At 45.3% G+C, this 15,101-nt stretch overlaps 3 non-coding genes across 3 annotated transcripts; 1 reads left to right on the top strand and 2 right to left on the bottom strand.

Annotated features, from left to right (window-relative positions):
- Positions 1-8,377: 8,377 nt before the first annotated feature.
- On the bottom strand, positions 8,378-8,467 carry TRNAY-GUA (transfer RNA tyrosine (anticodon GUA)). Its single transcript is given in 2 exon segments — positions 8,378-8,413; positions 8,431-8,467. It is a non-coding gene; the product is annotated as a tRNA-Tyr (tRNA).
- Positions 8,468-9,012: 545 nt separating this feature from the next.
- Positions 9,013-9,102, bottom strand: TRNAY-GUA (transfer RNA tyrosine (anticodon GUA)). Its single transcript is given in 2 exon segments — positions 9,013-9,048; positions 9,066-9,102. It is a non-coding gene; the product is annotated as a tRNA-Tyr (tRNA).
- A 3,381-nt stretch (positions 9,103-12,483) lies between these two features.
- On the top strand, positions 12,484-12,556 carry TRNAA-AGC (transfer RNA alanine (anticodon AGC)). Its single transcript has one exon. It is a non-coding gene; the product is annotated as a tRNA-Ala (tRNA).
- Positions 12,557-15,101: the final 2,545 nt, after the last annotated feature.

Raw genomic sequence — 15,101 nt, forward strand, 5'->3', positions numbered from 1 at the left:
CCATGGCATTTTGTCAGATCATCAGCCTTTTTATCGAACCAATGGGTAGTGACTGCTGCAGTGACAGTTTCCACACTTGACTTTTGTTTCATCTGAAGAAAATAGTCACATAAACTAGGCATGTCATCCCTTCGTAGAGGGACACCCACCATGGGAGTCCATCCATGACAGACATGGGCATAGCTCCACATACCCAGCAGTTAGATCTATTATGGAAGTCAGTGTAGGAATGTGCCTATGAGATGAAAACGTTGTCTGTGCTGAAATTATGGTTAGTCCCAGGATACCAGAAAGTCCATGTAGTAGGAGTTGATTGCAGAGCTTCATTGTTTCTTTTGAAGATGATCTTGGCTTCACGGAGATCAGCGGGGTCCTTCTGTGTAGTCTGCTTAGCGACCTCCAGGTCTGTGTGGTATGTCCTTTTCACCCTCGTGTGGTGGATCCAGGGAGTGACACCTGCAACTTTAACTGCCGTGGGTGTAGTTAGTACAACAGTATATGGACCTTTCCAATGTGGGGCCAAGGAGTCATGCTTCCAGTCCTTGACCCACACTTGATCACTGGGCACAAATTCATGAATCTGCTCCCCAAGGGGGAATGACACCCATTCCTGGACAAATTCAGTTACCTGTTTTATCACTTTACCTAATTTTTCCATCCTCTGTGAAATCCCATTCCCCTCTTATGTGGCAAATTTGCCAACACCTGTCTTACTATGGGAGGGGGTCTTCCATAGACAGTTTCATAAGGAGAATAACCATGGGAACACGGGGTCATTCTTAACTTGAGCAAGGCCACCGGAAGTAAGTCCATCCATGAACAGTCAGTCTTTATGATCCATTTTGAAAGTGTATCTTTTAGGGTTCAGTTAGTTCTTTCCACCCTTCTGGAACTCTGGGACCCATATGCTGTATGTAATTTCCATTTGACATTTAGAGGTTTACATACTTGTTGAATTAAATCAGCCACAAAAGCAGGGCCATTGTCTGATCCTATACTGGTTGGGAACCCGAATTTGGGGATTATTTCTCAAATGAGCTACCTCATTTGCTTTTTTAGTTCAGGTGGGGAATGCCTTCACCCAACCTGAAAAGGTACGTACCACAACTAGTAAATAATGAAAATATCAGTAGGGTTTCATTTCAGTAAAGTCCACTGAATGTCCAAAGGGCAGTTCAGTTCAGTTCAGTTCAGTCGCTCATTTGTGTCCGACTCTTTGCGACCCCATGAATCACAGCACGCCAGGCCTCCCTGTCCATCACCAACTCCCGGAGTTCACTCAAACTCATGTCCATCGAGTCGGTGATGCCATCCAGCCATCTCATTCTCTGTCGTCCCCGTCTCCTCCCACCGCCAATCCCTCCTAGCATCAAATTCTTTTCCAGTGAGTCAACTCTTTGCATGAGGTGGCCAAAGTATTGCAGTTTCAGCTTTAGCATCAGTCCTTCCAATGAACACCCAGGATTGATCTCCTTTAGAATGGACTGGTTGGATCTCCTTGCAGTCCAAGGGACTCTCAAGAGTCTTCTCCAGCACCACAGTTCAAAAGCATCAATTCTTCGAGTACCCTTTAATTGTATTCCTGGAGATTTCTGCTTATGTCCGAGGGCAGCATTGACCTGTGAGCAAGCAGAACAGTTCTGGGATTCCATTTTACACAAGGAAGAAAGCCGTGGTATTAAAAAATATTTCTGAATTAATTCCATTTTGTCACATCCCAAGTGGGTAGTCTGGGGTACCTGAGACAGTATCTCGGTAACTAGCAAACTGCCATCCAGCAGTTCTCACCAGCCCTTTTGATTCTTGGTGGCCCTTTCTGTTTCAGCCAGCTGGTCTTGGACCGGGGTGTACTATGGGAGAGATGAAGTTAACTCAGGCATTCTCAAGAGCACAAAAGCCTTAACAATCTCACCCCAGTGCCTCCAAATTCTTCAGCGGCTGTTTTGTGACTATCTGCCTGTTGGTTTCCCCGCGCCTGCAGGGTACCCTCTTTTTGGTGAGTCCAGCAATATATTACTGCTACTTTCTCAGGTTCCCATACAGCATCTAGTAGGGTCAAGATTTCTTCCTTGTTTTTGATGTCTTTTCCATTAGCTGTCAAGAGCCCTCTTTCCTTGTATAGGGCCCCATGCACATGCAAAGTAGCAAAAGCATACCTAGAGTCAGTGTAAACGTTGGTCTTCTTACCTTTTGACAACTGGAGGGCCCGAATTAGAGCCCATAATTCAGTCCGTTGAGCAGACCAGTGAGATGGCAGAGAACCAGCCTCGACAATGCTCTTTTCTGTGACAACCGCATACCCCGCAAGCCGTTGTCCTTGTTTCACCAGGCTGGTGCCATCAGCGTACAGGACCCAATCTGGGTCTGGGATTGGCTGGTCTCTCAGATCAGGTCTGCTAGCATAAACTTCTTCCAGGATTTCTTCACAATTATGTGAGGGTCGGTCTTCCCCCACAGGAAGGAGTGTAGCCGGATTTAAGGCCTGACAGAGCTCAATAGTAACATGGGGGTTCTCACATAAAAGTCACTGATATTGGATAATTGCTATGTTGACAACCATTTGTGGGGATCCCCTCATAGGAGAGCATTGACCTCATGGTGGACCTTTACAGTTAAGTTTTGGCCCAAAATTAGCTTGGTTGCTTCTCGGACCAGTAAGGCAACCTGGTCGCAATGTTGTCTAGCCGTTTTGAGAGATAGGCCACTGGTCTATCCCATGTCTCCATAGCCTGGATTAATACCCCCATAGCCACTTGGTCCTTTTCAGTCACATAGAGTGTGAATGGTTTAGTAAGTTCTGGCAGACCCCAATGCAGGGGCCGATGTAATTGCCAATTTTAACTTTTCAAAGGCCTGTTGCTGCCTCTCAGTCCAATTTAGTGAATCCCCTTCTGGCCCTGTTAGGAGTTCATATAAGGGCTGGGCCATCTGAGAGTATTCTGGGATCCAAATTCTATAGAACCCAGTGGCTCCCCAGAGTACTTGGACTTATCATCAGGTTTTTGGTCATGGGAGTCTCAAGATTACTTCATTCCTAGATTGGTCCAACAGTCTTGTGTCCCCTCTCAGAACAAACCCCAAATATCTTACCTCCTCCTTGTAGATCTGTGCCTTTTTCCTCAAAACTTAGTAGCCCGCCTCCATCAACAGTTCTGGGAAAGCCCTAGTTCCTTCCCAGCAGTGTTCTTTATTCTCTGCTGCCAACAGCAGGTCGTCCACATATTGTAGCAGCCAGTATCTAAACCTTTCTGGCTGGAATGAGTCTAGATCGGAAGCCAAGGCTTCCCAGAAAATGATCAGGCAATTCTTATATCCTTGCGGGAAGCAAGTTCAAGTGAGCTGTTGTTTGGTGCTTCCTGCTGGATCTTCCCATTCAAAGGCAAAAATGGGTTCAGATACTGGAGCAATGTGGATACAAAAGAATGTGTCTTTTAGATCCAGGCAAGTGTAGATCTTAGTATGGTGGGAGGAGGCTGAGTAAGGTATATGGGTTAGCAACAGTGGAGTGTAGAGTTATGGCTGCTTGGTTGACCAGTCTGAGGTCCTGTACAGGCCTGAAGTCCTGTCCCCCCTTCCTTCTTAACTGGAAGGATTGGTGTGTTCCAGGCATTCAATCGTGATGCCCGCCTGCCATAGCCTATTTATATGTGACAAGATGCCAACTCGGGCCCCAGCGGTAGCGGGTACTGACATTTCCTGACTGGTATGGCACCAGGTTTGAATTCTCTTACCACTGGAGCTTGATGTTTGGCGAGCCTGGGTAGGGGTGGGGTGGGGAGGTGTATCTTTTGCCCAAACCTCAGGGAATTGTTGGATCAGCTCTCTCTCTGGATTGTTTAACCCATCTCGCTTCCCTTCCAAAGGATCATGGAATCTCCATTCATCTTGAGGGGTTACCGAGAGGGAGAGTAAATAAGTGGTAGAGCCCACAGGAGAGTGGGTCTTTCTTGGGGGAAAGGTCACTTGTGCCCTCAATTTAGAAGACAAGTCTCTTCACAACAGAGGTACTGGGCATTCGGGAATATACAGGAATTCATGAGTCACTTGATACCCCCCCCATCTGGTATTTTTGGAGTAGACAGAATGGTCCAATCAGCTTTTCTCTGGTTACTCCTACGGCAGTGGCCTTCTCTGGGGGGCCACCGGTTCGGTCACCACTGACATTTCTGCTCCTGTATTCACCATAAAGTCAATAATTTGGTCCTCCACTTTTAGTTTTACCATGGGCTCTTGGGGACCTTGTGTCTTTGAGCCCCGGCACCCCTATTCAGCCTCCAGTTCAGTCAGCCCTAAAACAGCCAATGCCAGTTATTTTTCCCAGCTATTCTGGGGGCATTCATTTTTCCAATGGCTGAAGTCCCGGCATCCGGAGCACTGATTTGGTTGCAGGGCGGTTCTGGGCTTCCTTGTAGGAGCCTTGCCAGGAGACCAACGCTGATTTAGGAGGGGCTGGAGGTTTTGGGGAAGGCCCCAAGGCCTTGGCCAGTAACTCGATCCTCTGATCTGCTCTCTTGTTATCTTCTCTCTGTTTTTTTCTCAGCCTTCTTTTTTGCCTCCACGTCTCTGTTTCTGAACACCTTATTAGCAATCTCAATTATTTGTGAGCTGGTCATGGCTAATACTACGTCTACCTTTTGGAGCTTGCATCTGATATCAGGGTAGGCTTGAGATACAAAGGCTGTATTTATCACAGTTTGAGACCAAGCTGCCTCTGGATCTACTGGTGTATAAAGTCCATGGGTCTTGAATAGTCTTTCATAAAACTCAGTAGGTGTTTCAGTTTCCTTTTGGACTAATTCGGTAGGTTTTGCCCTATTTATAGGCTTACTGGAAGCCCTCTTGAGACCTTGTAAAATAGCCTCCCTGTATCTCTCAAGGTGGCCCCTTCCTGCCTCTGTGTTATAGTCCCGATCGAGCCTTTCATCAGGGGTGGCTAGTTCTGCCCACTGCTGTGGGCTTACGGTACACTCGGGGGCCACTTCTTGTAGCCATTTTCTAGCCTCAGTTTGGATCCTGTGTCTTTCTTCAGTGCTGAAGAGGCAGACTAGCAGCTGGATTATGTCGTCCCACGTAAGACGGTAGGTTCGAAAAATAGTCCCCATCAGCCTGATCATGCCTTGTGGCTCCTCCGAGTACGGTAGAGTGAGTTTCTGCCAAATTAGTAGGTCCATAGAGGAAAATGGTTGGTAATAGTAGGCTCGGGGAGGCTGGTGGTAGTGTCTGTCTGCTCCCTGAACCGGAGGCTGTTGTAGCTCTCTGCAAGGCATTTGTTGCGGGACCCTTTCCCCTCCCCGCTCCTTGGCGGAGCGCAACCTCTGTCTAATTCCTGTGTTTCCTTCCCCCTTTCCGTCAGTACTCACCGGGAGAGGCGAATACTGCTTAGGAGGTTAGGCTGAGGCTGAGTCCTGTGGACGTTGACCAGAGGTTCCTACCGCCGGGATCCGAGCCTGCCGAGATGGCGGCTCTACGATCTCCGGGGGAGTTGGCGAGGGAGCAGCTGGTGGAGCTCCAGCAGGCCCTGGATCGGTGCTGGTGGAGCATTAGGTGGCCGGCGCATCATCCAGTATGGGGGAGAGAGCAAATCGCTCCCGTCCGGATCCTGCAGAATTTCTTCTTTGTCGTCAGTCGATTTTTGTGCCGTTAATGTTTTCCCTCTCTCTTTTTGAATGCAGAGTTTTGCCCAAGGGGGAGGATCTCGAGCTAACCACAGCCATGAATCAATATATGGATATTGATCCGGGTGCCCCGGCTTTCCTGTGACAACTGCATGCTGCTGCTGCTGCGACTGCTTTTATTGTTTTTAAGTCCATGGTGCCCTCTGGTGGCCATCCTACTCCCATAGAGGGCCATTCAACCTCAGAATATGCGGAGTCGGTTAGGCGTCATGTTCACCCCATAGTCTTCTCCAAATCTCTTCTTAAAATTCTTAATCATGCACTCCAATACAGTTACCTTAGATTCACTTCCTCCCATCTCGCTTACCTTCTCGGACCTTCTTCTTCCTTCCCTTTTCGTTCTGTCCACGAAGTTCTCGGTATCCTAAGTACGATATTTCCAATGAAACACTTAAATTGCCATTCCGCCTCCTTCTTATTTGAGGTGAGCAGAGTCTTCCTGCCAGAAGGGAGATCGGCGTGACTTCACTTGCAGGTCCACACGGCCGAACCAGAACACCAAGTGGTGCAAGATTGTTTCTCTGACTTTGATGAAAGTCCGTTCTGCCTTGGTGTGCTTGATTGGGTGCGGATGAAAACATAGATGGATTAAATATCCCACGTCCCAGACCGTCTCCGGAAAGGTCAATTTGTATTCACTGGCGTATCTTCCTCCTTTTAGCCTGACAACCCTGAGGGGATCAAGAATTCGACAGCAGATGGGACATCTCCTCGGGGAGGGCAGAATATAAGCACACAAAGACCAAGTTTCTTCCTCCCAAAGCCCTCTCGCAATCACCTGGTAATAATTTACCCCAAGACGACGCAGACACCACCTCCTTTGTGACTTTGATGGTCAGTGTGTGTCCCCTATTCCCTCCCAGGGGGTTGATCAGGCCCCCTCTTCCACCCCGCAGGGTGGAAACCTCCTTACCTGAGCGCTTAACTCCACTGTCGCAGTCCACTACCCGCTAACGTGAAAGATCCCTGCGTGGAGAAGCGGAATCTTTCCAGAAGGGCGAGGCGCCTTCCCTTCTCTAGAAGATCAGAGCCGCGAAGCCTCGGGAGTAGCCCCAGATGGGACTTGTCTCTCACAGTGAGGAGTTTTCCTGGCCAACGCACGAAATGTTGTAGCCAAACGCTCTGGGAAGCAAACTCACTCAGAAGTATAGCGTGAATAGTGGATTGCAGTTTATTACACCCGCAGGTCCGAGGCAGAGTTTCCTCTTTAGCCAGGGACCCCGACCGATTTTTGTGACAACCTATTATGCCCAAAGTGTACGTGCCAAGCCCACATCCCCTAATTCCTTAAAACCGTCTCTGGACAACGTTAGTAAGATATACAATCAGGTTTTAGACATAAATTCACATTCTAAAGCTATCTAGACATACAGTTTAGCCCACATCAATAGGTATTATTAAGATTACAGATAGTGATTGATTAGATAGTGGACATTGCAATCCTTCTGGCTCCGGGAGGTCTAGGTACGGCGTCTGCCTGGTCTGTTTTTTATCCGCCCAAGAGGCCTGTTCGTGTGCTGGTATTTTATCTCCATGGCCTCCCAGATAATACAGTCCAAAAGTTCTCCGAGAGTGTAAGATGGAGTTCCTTTTCTTTTAAAAATGGAGTCAGTCCAGTCAGGACAACCTGCTTCTTTCCTCTTTCACCTCCATGAGCTGAACAACTGCTAGAACCGACTCAGCCCTGGCCGTTCCCAACTATGGCCCGGCCTTGAACGCGGTCCCTTCATCAAACCAGAGGCCGCTTTCCGGGCTCGCTCCCCTCATTTTGTAGCCGGAGGACTTGCCCGTTAGTGCTCACTACCTGTATCCTTAAGCAGCCAAGGTTCCTCCGACCCACATCTGCCTTGGGGACGACTGCAAGTCGCCGCACCCTGGAATGCGTACAAGTACTTGGGCCGGCTTCCTGGAAGGGGCTGTGGACGAGTTTGTGGCTCAGTATTTCCCATCCCGGTGGAACCAGGGAGCCAAGAAAGCCAGAGGATGGAAGCAATAGTAAATCTACCCACAGTCATAATCCGAGATGGCAGTCGTTGCTGAACAGGACTCCAAGTATATTTTCTGAAGTTAGCTCGCCACGTGCTCTTTGATGGAGTGGTTCTAAAGACTAATAAACTGTATTTCTCTAGTTCTCGTATGCCTGTTCCGTTCATTTATGAACGAGAACTTTCTGTCAGTTGCCTCCTACTTTTTTGGAATGGGTAGAGAAACAAACTAGGCTTCCCTTTTAGCTCTTAACACCGAGGTCTTCAAAATACTGAGCCATAAAGAGTGAAATGAGAAAACTTTTGGGGATTGACTAAAATGATGAGGGAGGTGGGTCTTGTGCAGGAGTAGATGATATCAGTTGCGACTGTGATGGCCACAATGGTAAATTATGCTGTGTTCTTTACCTTGGGTGTATTTGAAATTGTCACTGATAAAATGTTTATTCACATAAGTCTCAACAGAGAGCGCTAAAGGGCCTTAGAACCTTTAGGAAAAATGAAAACATTGTGGTAGGGTGACCTGCCCCTTTGCCATAACCCCTTCTCAATTCCTTGAAAAATCAATTCCTGGAGATTCTTTAGCGACCCAGATGAAAAAAAAAAATCTTTTTTGAAAGCTTCCTGTGCCTACCTCAGGTTCACTTGTTTGTTTACATAGCTATTTTTACAAGGTCATCGTGTTTCAACTTGCGATGGTTTTCCTAAAAAGAGACCTCCTTCGAGCCGGATTCGAACCAGCGACCTAAGGATGACCGCCCATCCAACTCCTACAGTCCTCCGCTCTACCAACTGAGCTATCGAAGGAGCTGTAAGTATTTGTCTTAGACTACTGCTGCTCTTCGCGATCCCATGTGCTGTAACCTACCAGGCTCCTCCGTCCATGGGATTGAATGCTTTAAATAATCTTTACCTGAGTATTGTAATTTTGACTAAGTTTATTTCAAAAATAGAGGCAAACATGAAAGGTGCTAGAAATATTCTAAAATTAATAAGAGTAGTAATCATAGAAGTGTATTTTTAAATTAATTCCCTTGAACACTAAAGAGTTGTGCTTTGTTGCTGCTGTTCTATCTGCTTTAGCTCCTCCTCTCTCAATCAAAAGTGAGCCATGAGTGATAAAGTGAAGTTGCTCAGTCGTGTCCGACTCTTAGCGACCCCATGGACTGTAGCCTACCAGGCTCTTCCATCCATGGGATTTTCCAGGCAAGAGTACTGGAGTGGGGTGCCATCGCCTTCTCCGGATGAGTGATAAGGGTTTCCTAAATGGATGGGAGAGGGACTTGTTATCTTGAAGCGGAATTACTATCCAATTTATTCTTGGTTCGGCCTGTAATTTCCAAAAACTCTTCTCCTTCGAGCCGGATTCGAACCAGCGACCTAAGGATGACCATCAACCAAGTACCTACAGTCCTCCGCTCTACCAACTGAGCTATCGAAGGATCACCTCTGAGCACTTTTTTAGACTCCCTTTTCTAATGTCTATCCAGATGATTTCTGCTTTGATAACACGCATTCATTTTTAAAACTATTATTAATTTTAAGCAGTCTTTTTAAATACTGAATAGGTCCTATGTCATGATCTGGGTAGCTGCTTTCACGGATTTAATAAATATCTAAAATCCATTGGGTTGTACATCTAGGACGTTAGGATATTGTTCTATGTACATCTTAAACAAAAATTCTACCGGTATCCCATGTCCTCTTCCCATAGGATTATATACCTAGGGTGAATTTCTTGCATTACGCCCGATTTCCTGCTGTCCCCTCTAATTACCATTTCCTTTTTCTCTGGAAAAAAAAGTCTAGGTTTGCTCGATAAATGATATAATTACTGAAAACACAAACAATTATGTTGAAGAGGATCCCTAAGTTGTGAACAGAAAATATCTGGTGCATTTTCGTATCATTGTGATTCTCTTTCTGAAAATCTAATGGGAAATTGTGTATGTTCATAGCTCTAATGATGAAATATGTGGAGTGTCAATTTTTTTAGTTGGATAAATAATCTGGGTGGTTCATATCATATTGAATGATTACTGTGGTGCAATTAAAGTGAAACCAAAACACCTATAAATTTTAAATGCAAATATAAATAAATGTTTTTTCCAGAGAAAATCCTCAAACATTGAGGTTCAACAGAGATTGCCTTAGACTTGTGCCTAAAGCAGAAATAGACATAAATGGGGAATATACTAAATTATCTGGAAAGAAAAGGCTTTCTTTGGAAATACACTTAAGGAAAATATATTTTATAAATGTCTGTGCTTCTTTATACAAATTTATGCAAAACTATATTATTTATACAAAACTATATTATTGAAAAATATTCCCAACTTTTCCTTAAATGACAATCGCCAGTGCCTTCTGTTTAGGAATATTGAGAGCATGTAGTCAATATTGAACTCAGTAATTAAATCCCTTTCCATGAAAAATTAAGAAAATATCTAGCAACTTTCAGTGTTCCTGCCCTAATAGAGAATTAGCAGCTGGAGAGGAGAGATCCTAGAAAGTGAAGTTTCTCATTCATTGTCCAGTGTCCTATCCATGCTTCAAACATAAGGTGGAAAATAGCAGATATGCCAAGTGTGAAAAATTCAGCATGGTGCTGGATTCAATTGCTGCTTCAGAACTGTTGTGTCTTTTGGGATGCAGAAGTCTTACTGGGGTGATACTTAGAGGTGCAGGAAGCTCCCAGGAAGAAAATTGAAAAGACAAGTCCACCTTTCCTCTTCCTCCTCCAGCCGTGCATTCTCCCTCTAGCTTCTTTTTTGGAAAAGGAAGGGGACGAGAGGATGAGATGGCTGGATGGCATCACTGACTGGATGGACATGAGTTTGAGTAAGTTCAGGGAGTTGGTGATGGACAGGGAAGCCTGGCGTGCTGCAGTCCTGGGGGTTGCAGTCAGACATGACTGAGTGACTGAACTGAATATAGAGCCTGGTAGTAAGTCAGCAGTATGGTTTATAGAGTCCTACCTCCTTTATCACAAGGCAGATTAAAGAATAAGTGTCTTAGTCTGCACTAGCTGCTATGACAAAATACCATAGACTGGATGGTTTAAATAACAGAAATTAATTTTCTCACAGTTCTGGAGGATGGGATGGCCAAGATCAAGATGACAACCATTCAGTTCCAGGTGAGAACTCTCTTCCTGATTTGACAGAGAGAACTCTGATGTCTCCCATTATGAGGATAGTAATCCGACGGGATCGGGCCCCCACCCTAACTACTACATTAACCATAATAACTTTCTAATTCCAAATACAGTCACATTTGGATGTGGGAAGAACACATTTCAGTCCAGAGCAGTGAGCTTAGAGTTCAGTCAGTAGTTTAACAACTGGTAAAATGTCTGTGTGAATTTTAAGACAGTATTCTTGAGCTTCATTTTACTTCTAATGGAAACTAAGAAGTTCAAATTTTAATACCTAATCCAATGCTATTGGAAACTAGAACTCCTAGCTCATGGTTGAAATCCCCAAGTTGGTCCCAGTTCATAATCAGTCATCCCAAAGTTCAATCCATGGATCTGAATTGTGGAATTAGGCCACTTTTTTCTTTTTTTCACTCCAGTTCCACATTTGCACCCCTAATATAATCATGGAAAATAAATGTTTTTTAAAAAATGAGTGGAGGCCAAACTGACTTTTGTACCGGGTAAATTCTATCCAAAGAAGAGTAAAGTGAGATCATGGAGAGAAGATGGAGAGAAGGCAAGGCTGACCTTGAGCCGAATTTTTAGATAAACGGTGGGTTTCTGCATAAACTTGGAATATCTAAGTTTTGAACTCTTTTGTCTCAAATGGAGTGGGTGCAGGAAGGTGGAGGACTTTTTCCCACAGAAAGTTACTCACTTTTTTTTTGTCAGCCCTGATTGCACTGAAAAAGAAAAGAGAAGCGCAAGCATTTAAGAGGATTAAGAGGGTTCTGGAAAGGCCTGCACAGCATGCCTACACAGCATAGGAACGTAGACTCACTTTCTTGAGTAAAATGCTGCATCTTCTTCATTTCAATTTTATCACCTTGCCCCAAATTCATTGAGACTAGAAAATAATATTAAACAACAAGAACAAAAATTTCTAATGATGGAATTTCAGACAAAGAAGTAGTTGATGTTCAGATGTTGGAGAAGGACCTGATTCAAATGACTTTACTGCAAGTGATGGTCCTCGAAATACCCAAGAGTTTTCTCTTCAGAACTAACTCTGTACAGTACCTAGCACCTAATACAGTACTTGGTACCTGGTACTCCACAGGCTCAGAATAAAAAGTGGCACCTACTACTTTTGGTTTTGTTTTGCAGAGAATCCAGATCTATGCATGTTGCCATGATTATATTCTCTTCTCCTATTAATATTTACCTTAGAAAAATAACTTGTACACCCTTGATCGAAATCGGGACTACGAAGTCGGAATGAAGGGAGGAATTTACTGGGACGCACACCCCCTCGTGACCTTGTGTCCACCGATGGAGATTTTTTTTTAAGCCAGACAGAAAGCAGATATTAGGGGACATTTGCTCGAACTCTGGAGAATCTGTTTCTGGGGCTAGCAGAGTCAACCGATGGAAAATTTAGGAGTGAGGGAATTGGCAGGAACTGTTGGGATGGCCAAAAGCCGAGTCTCATTGGTTGAGAAACTTGACTTGCCCTTCTGGATGCACCTGCAATTTCCTTCCAGTCCCCGGTTTCCGTAGATATGATTCCAGTGTGAAACTCTTGCCCAATATCGAACACAGGTGACAAATCGCAGTGGCCACGAGTTCTGAATTACTTTCAGATATTAAAGCGAAAAAGGAAGACAGGTTTCCATATCTGGGTGGGGAATTAGCTCAAATGGTAGAGCGCTCGCTTAGCATGCGAGAGGTAGCGGGATCGATACCCGCATTCTCCAGCTTTATGTTCCACCTATGGCTTGGCCTTTATTCCCATGCTTCTATAAATAATAAACACCTTGCTTAAGCATTACCACTTAAAGAGGCGATTCAGTAATATTGATGACCTCACCTTTGTCTTCAGTGATAGGATAGGCAAGGTTGGATTCTTCGGGTTTTCTCTCCGTTTTTGAACATTGTCTCTACCAGGTGAATTTACACATCTACATTCCAGTTATTTATACGTTAATTTTACATTTTTATTCCCAGAATCTATTTCCCACATGCCTGACCTCTTGAAGGTTACCTCAAATTCTTACAACTGAAACAAATCATTTCCACCTTTTTTTAAAACTTGGGAGATAATTGCTTTATGTACTTCTTAATACGATTGTAAAGAACTAAAGAATATGTAGGTATGTTTGAGGTTTGGGTTTTTTTGTGTTTTTTTTAACATTCACTCTTCCTCTTCTGAAGTCATCTGGCTGTTTCTACGGAGATGGTGGGGCTGCTGCTGGCACTAATACTGGAATCTTGCAGAATATGGCCTAATTATGGGAGGGAAGGGCTTCCAGGTGGCTCTAGTGGTGAAGAAACTACCTGCCAGTGCAGGAGACTAAGAGACGCCGTTTCGATCTCTGGGTTGGGAAGATCCCCTGGAGGAGAGCACGCAACCCACTCCCCTATTCTTGCCTGGAGAATTCCCTGGACAGAAGAGCCTAGAGAGCTACAGTCCATAGGGTTGAAAAGAGTCGGACACGATTGAAGCGAGTTAGCAGGCAAGAACAGCATGGGAGGGAAATCTCAGTGGAGAACTTGTTTGAATTGGAAGCTCTAGTGCCTTGGTGAGAAAATCCAGGACAATTTAATAAGCTGTGCATCCAAGGTCCATGTTATCTTTGAAAAGAAAATTGGACCATTTTTCTTGTTTACTCTTTTGCCCTCAATTCGCTTTCAAAGAGCAAGGATACTACCAGTTCTAGCCGTTAATACTGGTAGTTGCCAATGTGTTATAGACAAGTGTCTCTCAAACCTAGTTCATTAAGCCTGGACTTCTGTGTCCTACATTAACTCTCTAGGTGGTTCACTCACCAAAGTTTGAGAATTGCTTACTTAAACAATAGAAGTTCTGAAGCATGGGAAGGAGCATGCAGAATTGTCAGGCACAAAACCCTCAGACAACTCTTCCTTACTTAATATCTCTTATAGTTGGGAACTCTTCCGTAGGTATTCGGAATCTCATTTTTCAGACGGGGTAGAAGTGTGGTTAACATATTTTAATAAAATTGGCATAAAATTAACAATTATTTTCTATTGTTAGGAGAGCTCAACCTCGAGCTCATGCTCAAATCAAGTAAAAATTCTATCAAATTTCCCCTTGTCTATTAATTTTCTAAAAAATTCTACTCTGCAGTGGTTCTCAAATCTTGCAACACGTTCAAATTACCTGGGAGCTTTTAAAACTACCAGTGTCTAGGTCCCAGCGCCAAAATGGAACAAGTATAGGCACAAGTATATTCCCAGGTGATTCCGACATCCACCCACGTTTCCCAGTCAGTAATGAGAAGCACCTTTCTTTGCATAACTCAACCTAGAAGGGTCTCAGAATTTTATCCCTCCTCCAGGGGTTGTAGGTGGCTGCCAGTAGTAGAGCATCCACCGGCAAAGGCTAGAGCAAGTTCCGGAAGTTGGTGATGGACAGGGAAGCCTGGCTTGCCGCAGTCCAAGGGGTCGCAGAATTGGACACGACTGAGCGATTGCTAAAGCTGAAACTGCAATACTTTGGCCACCTCATGCGACGAGTTGACTCACTGGAAAAGACTCTGATGCTAGGAAAGGTTGGGGGCGGGAGGAGAAGGGGACGACCGAGAATGAGATGGCTGGATGGCATCACCGACTCTGTGGACATGAGTTTGAGTGAACCCTGGGAGTTGGTGATGGACAGGGAGGCCTGGCGTGCTGTGATTCATGGGGTCGCGGAGAGTCGGACACGACTGAGCAACTGAACTGAACTGAACTGAACTGAGCGATTGAACTGAGGACTCTCGTAACACCAGGGGGCGCTCGTGCTCCATCAGTTAATAACCATTGGTGAGCGTCGTTCCAGCAGGCAGCCTCCTCTCCCCGGGTCCTTCCCGCCCGGATCTTCGGATCCCCAGGGGTGTGGCGAAGACTTGTCCCTGGATTCCTTGATCCCTAGGTGGGGAAGACCCCCTGGAGAGGGAAATGGCAACCCACTCCAGCATTCTTGTCTAGGAAATCCCGTGGACAGAGGAGCCTGGCGGTCCACAGTCCCTGGGGTCGCAAAAGAGTCGGACGTGACTTAGCGACTCGACCACCACCAACTTTTCTGAAAACGGGCCCAACTCTGATCCCCCCGGTCGGGGTTCCGGACTTCTCTGCGGCACCGGCCCTTAATGAACTATGGTGCTGAAGTTTGATCGTGCGTGTTAGAAATTGTTACGGAACACAATAGTTTAAAGAAACGTATTCCCTGCACACAGTTGAGTCTTCAACGGAAGCACAACAAGTATTTAAATAACTGACAAAGGCCTTAAGGTGGGG

This window comes from Moschus berezovskii, chromosome 23 (genome assembly GCF_049115385.1).
Source record: "Moschus berezovskii isolate FMDL1 chromosome 23, NW_MosBer_1.0, whole genome shotgun sequence".
NCBI lineage: Eukaryota > Metazoa > Chordata > Mammalia > Artiodactyla > Moschidae > Moschus > Moschus berezovskii.